Below are 21,355 nucleotides of genomic sequence, written 5' to 3'. Positions count from 1 at the left end.
TTAACATCTGAGGTCATCAGTCCCCTAGACTTAGAACTACTTAAACCTAAATAACCTAAGGACATTACACATATCCATGAATGAGGCAGCATTCGAACCCGCGACCGTAGCAGCAGTGCGGTTCCGGACTTAACCACTCGGCCACAGTGGCCGGCACTTCTGCTTACAGATTATAGGGATATGATAATGAGCTACCGGGAAGATTTGCAGATTTCCTGAAACCAGTTATAGAGGTGACAGATGAATCAGAATTCGAAAAAGAAACTAAAATCGTTGATTCTTCTTTAGTTTGACAAAAAATTGTAATGAAACATTCCGACGCAGAGACATACAATACCTTAAAATTTGCGCCAAAGATTAAATTGAGAGGAATTTAGAATATAATCTCTGTAATGTTCATATTGGATTCTCTTTTGTTTCATATTCTAAGAAGAAGTTAAGATACACTCTCTGCTGTTACCTTTTAGGGGGTGGACGTAATTTTTGGTGTATGTGGACAGACAGCCATCTTGTTAGTATTTATGGTTTGTGCGACGAGCAGAGTAAGTCTTATTGTCTTGTGAATAAAAAATAGTGACAAGTGTCTAAGTTTTATGAGAATTATTTAAAGCGACGTAGCATTGTATTCCCTGGTCTCCACGATCTTCGTGAAGGAAACCGATGCCGACTTAGGAAGATACACCCAGCCAACAAAGAGAAGACATCGATGGCGACTAATGAATTAATATTGTGGTCGAAGGACTAATTCTACGTCTCAGGTGAGATATCTATAATTTTTTCTCTTTCCAAAAAATCAATAATTTTTTTTATTTCTTTCGCCACAAAATCTACAACTCGTTAATTCTTGTTTGGTTTTACGACAAATCTGCTTCGTCAATGAATATGGCTCTGAGGTGAGTTAAACTGTTGGAGTTACAAAGTACTGTTTCAGTGTGATACGAGGGCAGGATAGATTTGTAATTAAGTAGCATAAATGATGTATGCTGACATATATGTATTTGTTAACGGGGGATACAAGGAAATAAAAACAGAGCCCTGACTTTTCTACGTGAGAACGTTTTAATTACTTCCGAACATAAAACTGCTACTTTCCTTGTGCCTTCTTTCCGTGATGTGACTATGGTCGACGTAAAAGTAAAGCAGAAAATTCTTCGCAGTGTGCGTTACAAATACGCTATTTTTGCAAGTACCATCGTTTTTGTATAGTTAGTGCATAATGTAGTGTAGCCAAACGGAAGTGTTTTAATTCGTATAATATTTCATCAGTGTAAAATAAATTTTCTTTGAGTATACCATCCCGCAGTTCTTTTATCACCTCTCTCTGTGTTGTGTACTGACTTAGAACCTTCGAGTATAGTGTCATCGTCACCCAGGAGAGACATCGTTTCAAGGACGGGAAGAATAACATAATCTCCGCTGCGTACGAATTGGAACTATATTTTAGTCACGTTAAAGTGGTTTTGCAGACATGAAAAGGATCTACACGTAATGGCTGTAGTTACATTACGTAATTAGTGTATCCCGGTAGCAAGTGCAAGTAGTAAACGCTGCTTTAGATTTTAGAAACGTTGGTGTATTGTTAACAAATCTGGGCAACCGTTTAAATCTACACAGCGTCAGTGATCTACTGCCCATCAGCAGTAACTGTAAATTTTCTTGAAGTGAAAAGTGTGTAAGTTACAGCTGTGAATGTAAACGTTCTTCGTAAGTTTCCTTTATACAATTAGTCATCTCATAGACGTCATGGATAGTATTTATTTAAAGTACATGTAGTTTCCTACTACCGACAAGCAGAATAAATCTATTATTTGGAACGATTCTTTTTCTGTGCTTGTACTGAATAACAAATTATTTTCCTCGTACTGTATGAAGTAAACTGTCACACATAACCGTTCCTGGAAGCATTACTTTTTTGTTTAAAAAAAAGGGAGACAGAAAGGAAGAAATAAAGAGAAGAAAGAGATAGACAGAGAGAGAGAGTGAGTGAGAGAGAGGCGTTTGATTCGTGCACTGTGGCGACGTATGTGGTGGCGAGGCGTGGGCCATGTCAACGATAAGTGATTATGCTTAGTTATTCGCGTATCCAGAGTCCATACAACGGACACGGAGCGAGTATTTGGCAGAACTGAGTAATGTGGGGCTGGACACGAGCGGCTCGGTCCTCAGCGGGTGAACCATAACCGATCAAACGTAGAGCGCTGCAAAACACTACTGCAGACGGTGTTGGTATCAGGTGGTAATTTCATTGTTCACCGTAGGCGTGAGTCCTTGCAGTAGATGCACTTCCTGCGATCTATTGTATGCTCAAGGGTTGGAAAGGTTAGACCCAAATGAAGATTAAGCACCATTCGTAAAATGCTTAAGACAGTTTATTTAAACTAGACTCAAATGCTACCTTCAGAGAGTATTTAAAACAATATTAGTAATGGTAAAAATATTTCTATTAATACAGAACAAGAGCACTTAGCCTTCGTTAGAGCTTTGAAATAAGAACGGAACAGTTATTCTGAAGTGCTAATGGAAAACTAGCGTCCAGATTAAATGTAATTTAACAACGATTATTGAATAGTCTTTAGAAGTTTCGGGAATGATTAATTAACTTAACTAATCAGAAACCCAAAAGTCGAAAATTAAAGTTCTCCAAGGCTTGCACCAAAGTTAAAATAAAATTTCACCAACAAGAGCAGTTACACAACAGGAGCGATATCACAAATACAGCAACATCAGAATTAGTGCAAATCGCTTTAGCCGTCCAGATGGGAGTATACTATCATGTCTGGAGCCGAAAAATTAACCGAACTGACACAATGATCTTAAGACTATGCACAGGAGTCGAACATGTCCAGAACCCACAGAATACTACCTTAGAAATATACATAACAATTAAATACAAATTCAAGACTGACCGCAATATCGGGTGTGAGTGCAGCTTAGGACACATCGATGAAACAAAATCTTCAGGTGAGGGAGCTAAGAACGCAATGAATAATTAGTGTTAAGACGTTATTGCCTCTCCTTCCCCGGGAATAGTAAACGAATCGCGATTTGCTCCAGAAAAAGGTCAAGTTAGACTAATAACAAAATTTAACACGAGAGAAGAGGGCACGTAAATGTAGCAGAAAGTGCCAGAAAATTTAAGTAGGCTCCCTCACACTGCTTTTAAAGTTTAACAAGCAAGCCCTACGACGAATGAGTTAGTAATCTTCCGATTAACTTGCACTTTAATCTTCCCGCGAAAAGGAAACAAGTTAGATAACATAGCAGCCACAATCAAGTAGGCCCGCTGGGTTACTTACTTTAAGATACGCAAATACAGCAGTAAAATCAATACCTACATCACTAATACCTTACACAGAAAATAACCATCAATGTTAATACCATCACGACCCGCAGGGTAGCCGGCCGCTGTGGCCGAGCGGTTCTAGGTGCTTCAGTCTGGAAACACGCGGCTGCTACGGTCGCAGGTTCGAATCCTGCCTGGGGCACGGATGTGTGTGATGTCCTTAGGTTAGTTAGGTTTACGTGGTTCTAAGTCTAGGGGACTGATGACCTCAGATGTTAAGTCCCATAGTGCTTAGAGCCATTGGAACCATTTTTGAACCCACAGGGTAACGTCCAGGTAGGCACGGGCATTATGATCGTCATGCATAGAACACCTCAGAGTGGATACAAGTACCGCTCATCCGGGAGTACTTACAATACAAGGATGCTCGCAGAACCACAATATAGAACTTTGCCAAACATCGGATACCAGCAGTACAACTAGCGACCGTTATGATTCTAGCGAGAACCGTTACTCCGCAGCCATGAGCTAGCACCGTCCACCACATAAATGCAGTACAGAAATGGAACCGTAGTTCGGATATTTTCCACACCAATCATGGCCCCACATGATTCTTAGTCGGCGTTGAAGACAGCTGATTTGCACAACGGCGGCAGAAATGTCAGCGGACGTAGTTCCAACAGATCACACCTCCAACAGCCGGGACTACTGCAGATAGACCAGACACTTCGGCCGTTCGGACCGCTTTGGTCTGTTCCAACCACACGTCCCAACAGGTACCCCACAATACTCCGCATCTTGTGTGACGACGACGTCTTCTATCGGACCCAGGAATCTAGGAAGTCAGAAGGTCACGGGCTAAAACTGCACCGCTTCAGTCCGCAACCGCCACCCAGTTCCCTCCAACTGGCCTCGCGCCATTCTGTCAAAGCCCACTTTTCCAGCACACGCGCGCCTTCACGCTGATGCGTACCGCGCGCCAGAATCTATGCCTCAAAGACGTACTACAATTTATCGATAAATCGTGGAACATCTCAGCACCGAAGTAGTGTATATGTGCCCTTTGGTTGTATAGATCAGCACATTACGACGAGTCAACGTGTAGATGTGACACAGTGGGAGAAACGAGGTATCGCTCGCTGTCGTGTCCATAACCACACCACGAACTTGTTATTGTATCAACGGGGAGCGTCGAGCATGTCTACAAAGAACGGTGTACCATTTACAGTCTTGAGATGTGGCTTGGTCGTGAAGTGTTCCTAAATGATTGATACTGGAGACAATTATCAACCCTTATCAATGACAAACGGTTTCAAATCCGACATGAATTCCTGCTTCCAATGAATGCAGGTCATCTCAACTAGATTCCGAGGTAACATTAAGAAGTAAACTGCCTGCAGAGGACATGCGGAGTAGGGTACCTCGCAAAAGGCCATTTTTGAAAGAAGCACTTGAAACCTGACGTCTGGAATGGACCTTACATCACAGAAACGACACAGTAGTTAACTGAAGACGTGTAATTAAATAAGTCGCGATTTCTCCTCTTTTAAAATGATGCCAGGTGACGAGGTGTTTAAATCACAGTTAGGGAACATGCCATTTAGGCCAGAAGTGGTTCTGTAATGATTCTGAGGTGTTTTTCGTATCATTACTTGAGCTCCCTCATTCAGGTCAACATAAACACGAAACAGAATGTTTATTTCAACATTCTTTATGACCAACGCTTGTTCTTTCTTAATCTGAGATGGCGACGGCATCATTTGCAAGATTTTGCGCGAACGTTTTTTTTTTTGACGACTGCTTATTCGCATACATTCAAAAAATGTCTGAGACTACTTAGAGTAGTGGGAGAATGGAAGTAAGCAATACTGGTAATTTCGTAGTTCTCTGACAAGTAATCATCCGTCGATAACTCCCTTCGCTGGATATGGCATACACGAAGAAAATGGTAGAGTCTCTTCCTCCCCTGCCTGAAGCCACAGCCAATGCTCGAGGCAATGGTACATATCATCAGCATGGAGCTGCCTGGGGGTGAAATATGTTTTGTCCAGTGCGTTTATGTAAATAGAGTATGTGATCAATGAACCTGGACACCAACATGCAAACTAGAATAGACTTCTAGATGCCACGAGACATGCACTGGTCAGTAAAAAAAAAAAAAAACATGGGCAGTAGCATGTTGTCAGTAGAGAAGCGGTAACAGCAGACTAAGCTGGCAGGAGAGTTCAGTGACTGCGAACGTTGACCAGTCGTTGGATGTCATCTGACAAGGGGAGGCCGCCAATTGTGAAATACTCTCTACGATTACTAATTTTCTACAGCGTCGTGGTGCAGCGGTAAGCGGTCGGCTTCGTAATCCGAAGGTCGTCGGATCGATTTTCGCGCCATGCTACCTTTTTTTTTATTTGTTTTTTGTAATTCAAATATATATATATATATATATATATATATATATATATATATATATATATATATATAAAATCCCCGGCAATCAGTTGCAACAATGATGCATATTATAAGTTGTTGAAAGTCGTTTGTCGTGGAAAAACTGGCGACTTCGAACATCATTATGTTTTCCGCAAACAAAGTTGTATTTCACAAATTTTATTAATTATCTTCATAATGTTAACCACGTATAGTTAACGGAAGACGTAGAAACGATATTCCGAAACGAATAGCGTAAGTCAAACGTTCGAATTAGAATAGAGACCCCACGAACACAAACTTGCTGTGGCAGGTATGAAATATAAACTCCGTTACTCCCTCGTTACACTTGAAGGACAGAATTTGAATGGGCCGAAACGAGCCGCCGCATAACAGCGTAGTTGCCTGCTAACTTCTAAAGAATGTAAATGCGGTCCCTAGCGCAACTTATAACGTCGAAAATCAGTGCGGACGGGAGAGGGAGAGCTTTGGTACACCCTGTTAAACAAACGGAAAAATGGAGGCGGTACAATTGGAGAGCGATCTGCCTTCACCAACATGCATAAGCAATTCATTAATATATATATATATATATATATATATATATATATATATATATATGAATTACAAAAAACTAATAATAAAAAAAAATTGATGGCGCGAGTTTCGAACCGGCGACCTTCGAATTACGAACCCGAGCGCTTACCGCTGCGCCACGACGCTGTAGAAAATTATTAATCGCAGAGAGTATTTCACCGCAGCGGTTTCTTTTAACTGCCGATTTCCTCGACAACGGCTGAGAAGTGCATCTTGGTGCTTTGCCACATTACACCTCTGGCCATGAGCTTTTATTATGCGCAGTGTGAATCGAATCTGAATTTCACAATTGGCGGCCTCCCCTTGTGAGTAACAAATCCATCATGGACACTAGAATCAATCTAAGGCCGTACAAGTCGCTGTTGGTGACGCAACCGTGAAATGGAAAAGCGAAATAACAACCACAGGCAAACCGAGACCAAACAGACTTCATGTACTGACGGATGGGACTGGCAGTCCAGCCAGTACGACTGGGATCAAATGGTCGAGCAGCTCCTCATAAGTCACACATTTCTGTCGTCAACGCTAAGTGACGCTTGAGGTGGCTTCAAGAGCGACGCCAATGAACAGTGGATGACTAGAGTGATTTGGAGTGATTAATCACGCTATACTGTGTGGCAATACAATGGAAGAGTTTGGGTTTGGTGAATGCCTGGAGACGGTACTTGCCATCATGTGTACCACCAACAGAGTAGTACTGAGAAACTGGTGTCACGGTATGTGGGTGTTTTGCGCGGTTAGGGTGTGGTCCCCTTATTACGGTGAATAAAACGCTAAATGTGGTACGATATCAAAACAATTTACAACATTATTTACTGCGTACAGTAGAGAAGTAGTTCGAAGATGATGATCATCATGGCAGCGCCCCCTGTCATAAGCCAGCATCTGTGAAGCAATGGTTTGTGGACTACAACATGTCTGAAATAAGATGACCTGCCCGGAGTCACGATCTGCATCCATTATAACATTTTAGCATGAGGCAGAACGTGGACTTCGCTCAGCGTACAATATCACAACCTACAGCACTACCCCGAATGATGCTTTGTTAGCATTTCTAGGAATCTGCCCACGGGACTTGGAAATTAGGTAACAGGAGACCCTTACTGTTTAGAGAAAATCAATCACATCGAAATACGAAGGATGATTGGAACTGAAGCCAAAAGCGAGTACATTAATAAAAGATCGCGTATTTCAACTGTAGCAAAATGAATGGGACGCTTCAGGATCACGCAGGAAAATACATTAATTTCTCCCTAACATTAGGGTGAGACTAAAATCGGGATTTCTTAACCTATCGAGTGGGTAGATTCACTGTCTGACTGGCCTGTACACTAAGTACCTATACAAAATCAAAAATGAATGAATGATAGCTGTGCCTACGGCAGTGTGGGCATTCCAGAACACACATTGTGGGACTGCGCGCTGTGCGAAGACGTGGCAGACAGCGGCCGTCAGTCATTAAGGATGTAGGATCCCAAAACTGCCTTAAGGACAGAGTCGACCTGGCACATCTTGGACGATACTACAAACGCAATTTCCAGGAAAGACAAGGAAGACTTCACGAGGCATTCGCCCAATGTCAGCACGCTGCCATCCAGGCTAGACAACAAACCGTCCTGATGGAGAGACGACAACTGAGATCGGCGACCACCGAATGAAATAGTTTGTCAGGAACTTTGGTTGTTCCGGTGCAAGTGATCACGGAAGTGCGGACTTTAAGACGTAACGTGATTAGTAGAATTGCTTATTACAGTGGAAACGTTGCTGGCATGCCCAGAAATCCAGCAGACAATGGCTGTTGACCAGCGTAGTATGAGAGTGTATCCAGTAGCATAAATAGCCATCTACAGATTAAATGACCCAAAATAAATGAAAAAGAAGAGATTCTGTAGTTCTAATCGTAGTATTAGTATTTGAATAACTGGTTAATTTTTTAATTTTAGTTTTGTAATAGCAAAGTAGCTGTAGCACTAAAAAAAAGTAAGTATGAGGTATAACTAGATAATATAGGGTGACAATTATTGAACTATATGAAAAAAACGTAAATTAGTTACGAACTGCGGCATTCACACAGCTTTATTCAATATGTAAACGACAGTACAGATATTCGGATTTCGGTTACAATATGTTAGATATGCCTGCCATCATTATCAATGATGTCGCGCAGACAAATAGCGAAATTCAGCATTACCTGCTGAAGTATCGGAACATCGATGCTGTCGATGACCTCAAGAATGGCTGTTTTTAGCTCAGTTTTGGGGTTATTGCTGTACACCTTGTATTTAATATAGCCCCACAATAAAACAGTCACATATGTTCAGATTCTAAGAATACGGCGGCCAATGGAGGCTCATGCCTGTGGCCTGTGTGTACCGCAAAGCCCGAATGCTGTCCCAAGAGTGCTCCTCCAGGGCAGCAAACACGCTCCTGCTTCGATGGAGTCGAGCTCCGTCCTGAATGAACCACGTCTTGTCGAAATCCGCGTGATATTGGATAATGGGGATGAAATCATCTTCGAAAACTTCACGTACCGTTCGTTAGTCACCGTGCCACCAAGGAATACCGTACAGATTATTCCGTGACTGGAAATTGCACATCACACAGTCGCCCGTTCGGGGTAAAGAGACTTCTGGATCGCGAAATGCGAATTCTCAGTCTCCAAAGTCAGTTTCACTTATTCACGAACCCATCCAAATGAAAGTGGGCTTCGTCGCTAAGCCAAACCACATACTAGTTCCCATCATGCCCTGTGGCCAACCACGCAGTTTGAACGTCCTAACGCAAAAGTTATGACGATTTTATTCCATGTAGTTCAATAATTGTCACCCTGTATATAGGTTTATTATTATCCAGAGAAATGTGATTTGTATTGCCTACATTAGCTTTTCAGATAGTAAGCTATAATTTTGAGGAATAAATAACTCATAATGTCCTATGGTTCCGGCTCTCGAGCAAGAATGGGCCGAAATTGCTCCACAGACTTTAAGACACGTCATGGAAAGTGAGCCGTGCACAGCTCGTGTTCATGCCAATTTTTATTTGTCATCCTCTATTACGGCACTGCCGCCTCTTTCCTTATTCCATTTACTGGCGTCACTAACTTCCTGCCTTACTTACCCATGAGCGGCAGCAGCAGCGCATATCGATAAGTGCACTGTCGTACCATCTCTGATGCGACCGACAGTATTTACGGGTCGTCGTGTGTCTGGCAGTCGGTTGTAGACGGACCAGCAGTGCAGTCAGGACGCAGCAGCAGTGAAGTCGGGGACGGAGCGCCGGTGATTCGCGGATAGCCAGTGCTCGCCGACCGTTGGCAACACACACGGTCAAACGGAGGGAGATTGGAGCGGGACGACCATTGGTTGGTCGTTCGGTTGGTCGTCTCATCAGCCGACGTATATTTGGTCCTTTCACCATTTCCGGGTCTGGGCAGTCGGTCGGTTGGCGTGGAGCAGCAAGGAAGTCTGTCGCACGAAGTCGGGCTGGAGCCGCAGGCGGCGTACCCGCGCGGTTGTAGTGCGAGTGCTACGAAGTTCGTCGCCCACCGATCTGCGACATGAAAGATGTGTCCTCACTTAACCTACTATCGAGCCTCAACTGTTTATATTTCTTCGTTTGATCCTGGTTGGCGCTTTTGGGACATTCCTGCGAGCAACAACGTGTGTGTGTTCAAGTCATCTATGATTCCAGTGGAGTGGAGTTTAACTTAATTAATTCCCTGTTATTGAAGTTGACCAGTGGTATCTTCTGTCTTGTGGCTGTTTGCGTTCCGGTTACCTGCCCTGGTCATTGACGTAATTTTCTATGTTTCAAATGGCTCTGAGCACTATGGGAGTAAATTTCTGTGGTCATTAGTCCCCTAGAACTTAAAACTGGTTAAACATAACTAACCTAAGGACATCACACACACCCATGCCCGAGGCAGGATGCGAACCTGCGACCGTAGTGGTCTCGCGGTACCAGACTGCAGCGCCTAGAACCGCACGGCCACATCGGCCGGCGACGTAATTTTCGGTAGTGTATTTTCCTTGTCGAGTTGTTGCTGTCCAGCGCGGCATGTAGTTCGACAGCTGAGATGTTGTTGGTCGTTGTGGGCGCCAGTATTCTGTGGGTCGTTGTATTGAAATCTTGTTGTCGTTTTGATGGTTGCGTGGAGCGGAACTGATTTTGTTGATTGGTCGGTCAGCTGTCTGTCGGTTGAGTTGCCTTAACATTAAGAAGTTTTTGGACAGGCTGCCTGCCTCACCTAAACGGGCGTTAGTGTTACAATCTGAGGCCAATCCTTGGAAACTTCTGAGCGCTGTTTCTTGTGTGTTACATAGTAGTGTCCCTGATTGTGTTTTAGCTATCAATATCTCTTCAATTAATGTTCTTGTCTTGCCATTAAGGCATGAGATTGTTATGCTTTTGGATGGGGCCTTCAGCCGATTTTTGCATGAAATGTTTTATGATAAGGCCTTCTGCCTTTTGATTGTAATTCTTCTTAGTGGTTAATGTGCGGCCTCCAGCCAAGTTCCATTAAAATTAAATTGCTAAGGCCTTCAGCTTGTTTAGATTGAAAATTTAGAAAATATTTATTTTTAGGTGAAACCTCCAGAACAACCTTGTATTTCTATTTCTTTGTTAGGCCTTGTATCTTGGAATTTGAGTGTGGCCTTCAGCCGATCTAAAGTTAATCAAAGGAGGTCGATTAAAGTTATGCGTGTTTTGCATCCTTGTTGTAATATTGTGTGTTGGTAAATAAAGCTTGTATCTTGAGTGCAACTGACAGCAACTTATTTTGACCCTTTCCATAACCTAATCCGCTCTGTCCTGGTAGCCCAGGCCTTTCAGAAAGTGTCCCTAGATCACATAGTTTACATACACAGAACAGCATAAAAAGTACTGATGAACACTCGTATCTTAGAAATAAACTCCCATTTTGCAGTCTCGCTTATCTCAAACATCTATTTCCCTGTTAGGTGTAATCAGTTGAAAGCACAAACTGCATAGGAGGAAATATTTCTCGGTATTCACACAAATTATAAAAATGAATGTACGTATGTAATTTCTTTATCTCCTCATAAACCATTGGGCCGATTTCAACCAAACTCAGTACACGTATTCCTTCCTGTCAGGCAGCAGTCGATGTGCTGTAAGAACACCTACCTGGAATAGTCCAGGAAATATGACGCCCTTAACAACGACACGCGTGAAAAACTGGCGCATTGTGCTTGGCCGTTAAATTTACTACTTCCTTGCTACTAACTCTGTTCGAAACACGTTTGCCAAACACTATCTACATATGTCGCTCAATGTACCTACACAATTATATTATTACATGACTCTTAAATAATGAGATATGACGTCGTCGACATTGAGGTGCTTAAAAACTGCTGCATCATGCATGTAGCTTTATTACGTTTATTCTTTACTACTAAGACACTCCTACAGTCTAGGAAACTCTAGAAAATCCCTGACACCTGGCAGTGATTTGACTGTCTTAAACTGCGAAGCGCTAAACGGCTGTTGGCAAAAACATATAGAGCTATGAAAAGGGGTTGCCGTAGAGATGTTTACAAAATCGCATTGTAGACGTGCCAAGCAGCTGCGCCCAGCGTAAAAAAACTATCTGGGACCTTTTTACGACTGTTTCATAATTTCAAACCGAGCGAGGTGGCTCAGTGGTTAGCACCCTGGGCTCGCATTCGCGAGGACGACGGTTCAATCCCACGTCCGGGCATCTTGATCTAGGTCTTCCGTGATTTCCCTAAATCGCTCCAGGTAAATGCCGGGATGGTTCCTCTGAAAGGCCACGGCCGACTACCTTCCCCGTCCTTCCTTAGTTCGATGAGACCGATGACCTCGCTATTTGGTCTCTTCCACAAAACAACCCCCAAACCCCTCATAATTTCAAAGGTGTCGTCACAAATGTATGGAAATGAAATTTTTTCGATATTACACTACAAACAAGTTAATTTCTTGTTTTCGTTTCTAAGAAAAAATTGACAAAATGAATACCCGAGCAATACCGGGTTTGTCAGCTAGTATGCTGTATTATAAAGATGTTTGTTCTCTGCAGCAACGAAAAGCACGCGTTCGGCGTTCACACACACAGGGATGGAATGGCGTTCTCGCAATAAACGCACAGCACAGCGCCCCGTCCCGTGCGGTGATCGGGCCGGGCAGTTTTTGATTAACGCAGCGGGCCGCAAATTTGCGGTTAGGCGGCCGGGCGCTGCCAGCCGCAGCCGCGATTCGCCTGTCAATCGCACAATGGCGGAGGTTAACGATCCCCGTGCGCGCTAATCGACGTATCGTACCGCCAATACACAACACCCAAACACTCCCGCCGTTTATGGGACAGCCAGATGGGCTCGCATTAGCCGCCCGCGCTGCGGCAGGAAAACAGGTGCGACTCCCGTGTAAAATACTGCACGCGGACCGCTTATATTTCTGCCGTATAATGTCACCAGGTGTGTGAGCACGCACGCGCGTCGGCAATAAATCGTACCTTCTGTCGCACACACCGTGCCCTTGACGGCAATTAGGTCTGTACAGAGACCAGAAAAAATGACGTGAAAATATAGCGCCCGTCCACAAAGTTCCGAGACTGATTTTATTCCTGTAGTAAAGGCGACGCCAGAGAAGTAGCTTCGGCGGCAGTGTGAACTACAAAATGCAAACAACGGATGGGCGTTAGACTAGTCAGTTGGGAGCAGGCAGTGTTAAGTAGTAAACACGCGAGCCAGCCGGTGTGGTCGAGCGCTTCTAGGCGCTTCAGTCTGGAACCGCGCGGCCGCTACGGTCGCAGGTTCGATTCCTGCCTCGGGCATGGATGTGTGTGATGTCCTTAGGATGGTTCGGTTTAAGTAGTTCTAAGTTTTAGGGGACTGATGACCTCAGATGTTAAGTCCCATAGTGCTCAGAGCCATTTGAACCAGTAAACACGCCACCGTTCCGTGTCAGCGTAGTTGGGTCACAATTCGCAATGAGGTAACGAACTGAACGCATCTAAATCAAGTGTCCAAGACTACCCAGAATGTTCTGCAGAAGAGAAAAGTGTGTTGACTTTTGTCCTACACACCTAGACTCCCGAATAAAAATGACGACGCTTGGAAGCATGCATTGACTTATTTCAAGCAAAATGCGGACAATTCTTTTCTGGGAAATATCTCCACAGGTGAAGTGACTTGGTGTTATCAATGCGAACTTACTGCAAAACGAATGAGTGAACAAATTCAGATGAAGGATCAAACCTTTGACGATATCACCGGCCTTCAACCCAATATGAAGCATCACTTGAACAACATCCACTGAAAGACTTTTCAGAGAGTTTCTCTTGCTTGTATGAAAGATCTGTGTCTTCTATTCAAATGGGGGAGACGATGGAGAACAATTTAATTTTAAAACCACCGTTTTAACTTTTCTCTGTTTTTTTAATATTATTCTGATCTGAAAGTTTTGGTCTGATGGTCTGTAGCTCAACAGAATGGTCGATATAAATTTAAATAGTGTAAACGGCTGTGTAATCGATTGGTGATCCAATCTCGTTATCTTACAACGAACTAACTGAAGTGTGTTAGTCAAAGTAATTAATTCTACACATGGGATTCAGAAGTAAACATAATGAAATTAAATGTACTGTTAAACTCAAAATCAGTAAATCTGTACTCATACTATAACGCAGCACCTTCATTCAAGCAAACAAAGTCAGGGTTAACAAAATTAAATAAACATGATTCCATGCTATTTAATACAATTACAAAAGAAAATAATAACGGTTTTGCGGAATAATGCACGCTCTCAGAAATTTATACAGTCACCCGAAATGCAATGGCGTGTCCAACCGAAGCGTCTCACGCAACAGTGTAAACAAACTAACCCCCTAACACACATACAGCTACAGTCATATTTTTCTGTAGGGCCTGCTGAGCTTCTCGACCAATGAGAACAAAGGATATTTATGACAGCTCCGGGCAAGTGTCATATAATGGTGGTCTGAAAGTCTGCCCACTATACTCGTATAGTTTAAATTACTTATTTCACAAAAATCATAATATGCGGAACACGCAAATGTACTGAATGACTGCATGACTGTTATTTTACAAATTATCAGAGAAACTGTAGGCAGGGATGTGGAGCAAACACAGCGTCTTATGTTAATATTATTGAGACAATTACTGACAGCCTCGTCGATAAAGGCAATATTGTAACGGAACAACATTTTATGAAAAACAGAAAACACATAATATTCAACTATTGTTTCAGGTAAGGGTACTACATCGGCGCTGTCGCAGCTGTCATCGGGAGTTTGACGTTGTGATATTACAGTTCTAAAGTAAGCACAATTTGAACCACCCGGCGCGGATGCGTTCATGGCGCATATCTGTCAATACGAAGTCTGCTCAGTGACAAAGTTGTTCCAGTTAAGTGAGTGACACGAAAGCATTCGAGGCTTACTCGTATCAAAGCACACTCCGCATAATGTTCAGATCTAAGGTTTTTCACACTTATTGTTTCATTAGCGACCTACCGACATGAGTCCCCTGCACACGCGAAAACTGTTCATCCAGGCCGGCCGAAGTGGCCGTGCGGTTAAAGGCGCTGCAGTCTGGAACCGCAAGACCGCTACGGTCGCAGGTTCGAATCCTGCCTCGGGCATGGATGTTTGTGATGTCCCTAGGTTAGTTAGGTTTAACTAGTTCTAAGTTCTAGGGGACTAATGACCTCAGCAGTTGAGTCCCATAGTGCTCAGAACCATTTGAACCATTTTTTTGTTCATCCAGGAATGAAAGCACACTGTAAGCCGTCAACCGAGACAATGAGCCTTTTAGTAGCTACAATTACCTGCACCATTTGGGCCAATCGAGAGACGGATCACTCCCCATGAATCCAGATACGGAAATTACTCTGTGGCGCAACGGATAAAACGTTATGAACAAAATGGTCCTACTAAATAAGTTCCAGCTGCTGGTTCTTACAAAAAGCATTAAGGGCTTAATTATCTAGAAGTGTGGTTACGTAACTACGGAAATGAAGAACTTAGCCCATTTTGACCCAAATTTATTGCAATTACTCCTTGAAAGCTTAGATAAAAAAGAAAGCAATAATTTCGTTTTAGTGTCAGCAATAAATTAGAATGTGAAAGGAAGCAAGAATTATGAATGAGCCGTGCGCGGCTCGTGTGCATGCCGTTGCTTGCTTGACAGATTCTCTTTACGGAACTGTCGCCTCGTTTCTTATTCGATTTACTGGCGTCACTAAATTGCTGGTTTGCCTGTCCGTTAGTGGCAGCAGCAGCGCGTATCGATAAGAGCACTGTCGTATTATGTTTGAAGCGACCGCTAGTGTTTCCGACTCGTCGTGTGTCGTGTGTTCATTCGGGATGGAGCTCGAATGAGGTCTGCACAGCTAGTACTCCCCCGACCGCTGGGGACATACATGTAATGTCCGACGGAAGGAGACTTGAGCGGGGACGACCGTTGGTTGGTCGTTCGGTCGGTCGATCATCGGGCGGCGTGTATTTGGTCTTTTGACCGTTTCTGGGCCTGGTCAGTTGGTCATCTTGCCGGACGTGGGTCGGTTCCTTCCTTGTGCAGAGATGTCGGGTGCCCAATGGGTAAGAGTTACTTACCTCTGCATATTTGGGTCCGAGCCAATGTGCACGGGTCGCCGTGTCTCCGAATTCCGAACAGACATCAAGGGAGTCGGGATGGACCTGCAGTGAGCGACGGACAGCCATGACTCGCCCGACCGTTCCCGACACCATAACTTGAGTGGGGACGACCTTGGTTGGTCGTTCGGTCGGTCGTCTTATCGCACGACGTGTATTTGGTCGCCGACCGCTTATGGAAACTTGTGTGGGTAGACTTGTCATTTCTCCTTGTTGGTCCACGGTGATTAGTTTTAGGATTGTCGAGTTCTTGGTGCAAGTGTTTACGTGCAGCTGTGTGTAGCTTCTGTGATTTCCACTGAACAGATCATGCTGTCTGGGTACTAGACTAGCCAGGTGATCGGTTGCGGTAGAAAATAGCGTGTGTGTGTGTGTGTGTGTGTGTGTGTGTGTGTTTTCTCGCCGTGTTGATACTGTCCGTCACGGCGTGTAGTTCAACAGCCTTGTGTTTGTTCATATTTTTCAGTGGTTATTGTGCCTTGGCTGTACTTAGTTGCCCATATTTGAAGACGTAGTGTTGGTGGTATCTTCCCCCTCGCTGACGTGCCGTTGGTCGGCGGAAGGGAATTGATTAGGTTGTTGCTCTGTCCTTCAACCGTCTCTGGGTCGGGTTGCTATCTATTTATTTAGTACACGCTTGGCTGCCTGTCTCACCTAAACTGTTGTTAGAGTTTCCTCCACAGACCGACTCTTGGAACACTTCTGAGCACCACTGTTCCGTTGTTTGTGATGGTGATTTTCTTTTGTCACAAGTACTGTGCAAGGCCTTTAGCCGTGTATTAATTTTGTCTCTTCTATGTTCAGTATACGGCCTTCAGCAGCACCATATGTGAAGTATTTTAAGATTAGGCTTTCAGCTGTGTTTTATTTAAAATGTTTGTTTGCTTTGTATTTAGACCTTCAGGCACGTTTGTTTTAAAATCTGTGGCTTTCAGCAGTAGTGTGTAAATTCTCAAAATGGCCTTCAGCCATACTGGGTAAATGCTTATCTTAAGGTATGTCTTTAATTATTTTGAATAATTGTTTGAGCCTTCACCGGTCAAGATATTTCAAGTTTTCTTACGATGGTCTTCTGCTGTACTGTGTAAATGCTTGTCTTTAAAGGTTGCCTTTTATTATGTTGAAATATTACTGGGCTTTCAGCCGAGGAATTAATTTAAATTTTCCTTAATGTGGCTTTTAGCCGAGATTTGTAAATGCTTATCTTTAAAGAATTTCCTTTGCTGATCTGAAATTATATTTGGGACTTACGCCGAGAAGATATTTTAATTTCGCTTAAGTAAGGCCTTCAGCCGTTTGTCTAAATTCTTGTGCCTTGAAAGGAATTATTTAAGGATATTTTAATTTTACTTAATTAAGACCGTCAACCGTTTCTCTAAATCCTTGTGTTTCAAAAGGAATTATTTAAACCTCATTATTGAGAAGTTACTTTGGCCCTCAGCCGTGAATTGATCCTTGTTGTTTTAAAGAGAAAACTGTGCATTGCGTTTTCGAGGAATAAAGTTGTGTGTTCTTGTGTAACTAACAGTAACTGGTCTTCGCCCCTTTCCACAATCTAATCCGCTCTGTCCTGCGATACCGGGTTTCAATGAATATTGAAACCAACATAAATCAGAGCTAGATAAGTTTGCAAAAGCCGGCAAGAATCAAGTGCTGTCTTGAAAATGTATAACCGTCGATGGCCGTGCCAGTAAGATACATGAAATCCGTGTACGAATGACAAAATGTGGTCTGTCATGGATGTGCCATGGAAATTCTGATCAGGTGTTAAATCACCGAACCTAATCAAGATTAGAAGCAACGGATCGAAAAATGCCTGACTGCTTTCCTTCCAGGGTAGCATGTGCTGAAAGATAATCTCACCGTTGTTGATGAGTTAGGAAACTGAGTCCTGCATGCGTTGGAGTCTCCTTCCAGCCGCTATTCATCAGCCACTGTGTAACGGGCTGACCGTCAGAAAGGCATATCAGGCTCTTGCCATGTGTCTGAAGTCAGAAGGTCCATTTTTACATGTCTTCAAGGTCCAAGCATCAGCATCCGCGTCTCCATCCACAGTGTCCACGTTATTATATCTTTCCCATCTGCTCTGCTCATAACCTATGCCAGATAATACTCCACCAATGAGAAGGATTGGTTGAATATTGGCCAAAGAGATATTTTTTAAAACAGCGGCCCAACGTCCTACCTAGCAAATATTTTAAATATTATCCAATGAGCTTCTTCCTGGCGAATACAATTCTGAGAAAACTGGACACCAAACATCCACTTTTCGCATATATTTTTATGTCGCCTGCGCTGTTTTTGTGCGTCTAAAATTTCTCGGAAATTGCGTCCTGAACTCACACTTGAAGCTTTTTTTTTTCTGACCTAATGAGTTAACTTCTCGCCTTGCTTTGCGAGAGGGAGAAACTCTCATTCTGTGTAGAGTGGCATCCAGCTGTCACACATTCTCCCCTCCCCTCCCTCCGCCCCAACAAGGGGGGAAGAAAAGACTTCACACTGGTAAGCAGAGATGAATATCTCCACAACCAGCCCGGCACATTCAGGGTTTCTGAGAAGATCGTCACCGGCAGAAAACAACGTTCTACAAAGCCGTTCCTTTAGGACAGAGGCTTGTAAAAATAATTTATTCTGCATCGAGGGAGCACGCAACAGTCCGACAAGGTGTCCTGTAAACTGCACACAGTAAAATCTGCACCCAGTGAAATTTACACCCAGAGAAGGTCAAGAAGGGTCCATTAATTTCCTCCCTCCTCGTCCCAGCTCCGCGACTTGCCCGGCAGGAAGAAGTGCCAAGGGCCTACCCCGGCCCGCCCTTACATTTCTTCCTTTTTTTTTCGTTACGACCAAGTTTTCAGAAAACATTACAGTCTATACCCGTGGACCAGCATAATGTGCATAAAATGCGTTGTTACTCAAACGAAAAGGCCATTTTCCATGCATACGGGGTGAACCAGAACTGCACAGACAAAATTTCAGAGGCTGTTAAGGGATACTTCGCAAGTATTTTGGTATAAGGGACGTGTGCTCTTCGGTGGCTCATTACAGACAAATCTATTTAGTTTGATATTTTTGCTTTGTATAGGTAACGAATTGCGCAACAGTGAAAATGTCGACAGTACGCACAGTGTGTCTTGTTTGGAAACAAAATTTTCCCATTCACTGACGGTACTTGCTATTGACAATAGTATGGCCAACTTTAATCTTGCTCCTCAATCTTGCATTCAGTATTGCTCGGTCCAGTCTCGGGATGGTTTTCCCAGCTGTCTTAGTTGTACGGTAACAGTGACACACAGCAGCATGGATGGGTTTACTGACGAAAAATCGGCCAATATATCCTTGAATATCTCTGGTCTCTCAACTGCAGATTTTTCAGCGCTCATTTCCCTTTAGGACTCTGTATCTCAGAATGAACAAAAGTGGACTTGTACCAGCATTGAAATAAGTCCTTCATATAATGTTTACTTAACGCATTTTCATTAGATATTAAAATAAATCTTTTATAAATTTATAGACCTATGTTCATTGAATCATTTAATAATCTTTGCCTTATACAGTATTGGGGTAAACCATCTTGCCCCCACCTGCGTACCCCATATTGCCCTCACAATAGGACAAACCCTGAAAAAATACAATAGAAAGATTTTTTGGTCCCAAGTTTTTTTATTAACTCTAAAAATACTGAAGTTGAAGGTGGAATACCTGGTATTTTTATTGAGCATTTTGTACGCCTACAAAAAATTGCTAAGTGCTTAAGTACCCTGTCTTGCTCTACTCCCCCCTAGCTCCTCAGTTTGCCGCATAACGTCTGTGTGCACCGCGCTTGCCTACAGCTCTCGGCAGACCGGATGGTCACCCATCCAAGTGCTAGCCCAGCCCGACAGCGCTTACCTTCAGTGATCTGACGGGAACCGGTGTTACCACTGCGGCAAGGCCATTTGCTGCAACAAACACTGCCATAACATAATTCGAGGTTAACCCCATCATCTTTCCAAAATGACAATATAGAAGTTTTGAGGGAAATATACATAATTCACAAAGTAGTAGCACTCTGCCTAAACAAGTCCTGTGGCCTGCACATTTCGTTCGAAATGGCTGATCTTTATATTGTGCCTATTGCACGACGGACTAAACTGTATCGAGCATGTTGTATTCTTTACACGCACGTAAATAGCGATCCTCAAGATACAGCTAGCCACATCTGTGGATGAAAATGAAGGTGCTACAAGGAGACAGCTATTTCAAATCAACAGAGCAGATGACAGAGCGTGCCAAGACAGAATACAATTATTTTAATATCTATGTGTACTTACGTTAAAAGTTCATGTGTTGTCATTTTTGTCTGATGATAAGGCTACACATCGCAACATGTGGCAGGGTTAGATAACTGAAGCCTATTAACGAAAAATTGCGATTGTACCGGTCTATGAGAAAACTTTTCATAATTTTTAACAAACATTCACTGTCCAATAAGAATCAGTACATCTCTAAAATGTCCCCAGTTTACAGAGACACGAAACGGTGACAGGTCTCCTTTCGAGAATCGTGAAGTCTCATCCATCAGCAAAAAGATTGCGATACGAAAATTTGAAAAATTGTTTCCTAGCCGTTAACGTTCCGTAACATCCTCATTTAAATCGTGAACTATTCTGTCCAGTGTTTCGTTTTAATAGTATTCTGACGCAGTTTCGCTTGGGCGTTTCTTAATGCAAACTGCTACGAAACAGAATCTTACAAATGCAATCCGGTCCACTTTAAAATTTAAGGGCGTTAACGACGATACTTTAAATGCAAACGGCCCTTGGAGCGCTAACGGAAAGAAGAGGGGCAGACGAGACCGTATTCTGGACGCTGGAGCCTACATCGATATGTGCCTTTTATCTGCCATTCACTATCGCACATTTTATTGCTATCGTTATTTTATTCAAAGCGTCTGCACAATGGGTAAGGGAATGTTCGTCTTCTCGGCATCTGTCCAATGCAGTAGTACAGTCTGTTGCAGCCAAGTATAGCGCCCGTCTGTGGGCTTCTCAAGACAGTACCTTGATAAAGAATACACGGAAATTCCACATGGTATGTAGTTTATTCCATCATAGCTGTTATTTTCGGCACTTTAATTTATATCTAAAATTATGGTGAAATACTGCAGATAAAAGGGGGAATGTCAAAATTTATTTTGTTAGGAATCACTCTTGGTCAGGAGTAATCATCTTCTAAATGTTACAGTTTCTCTTAACTTCTGTGATTACTAAGAAAAATTGGAGAGGTATTCTGGCTTACGCAAGTCACCATTTTTATATGTTTCCAACCAGAAATGTATCAACACTTTTTGTGCTATCTTCAGGAGACTCATTTTCTTTCTGCAGAATTTATTTATTTACTTATTTACAGGTCCG

The sequence above is a fragment of the Schistocerca americana genome, chromosome 6 (assembly GCF_021461395.2).
Source record: "Schistocerca americana isolate TAMUIC-IGC-003095 chromosome 6, iqSchAmer2.1, whole genome shotgun sequence".
NCBI lineage: Eukaryota > Metazoa > Arthropoda > Insecta > Orthoptera > Acrididae > Schistocerca > Schistocerca americana.
This window is presented reverse-complemented; position numbering follows the sequence as displayed.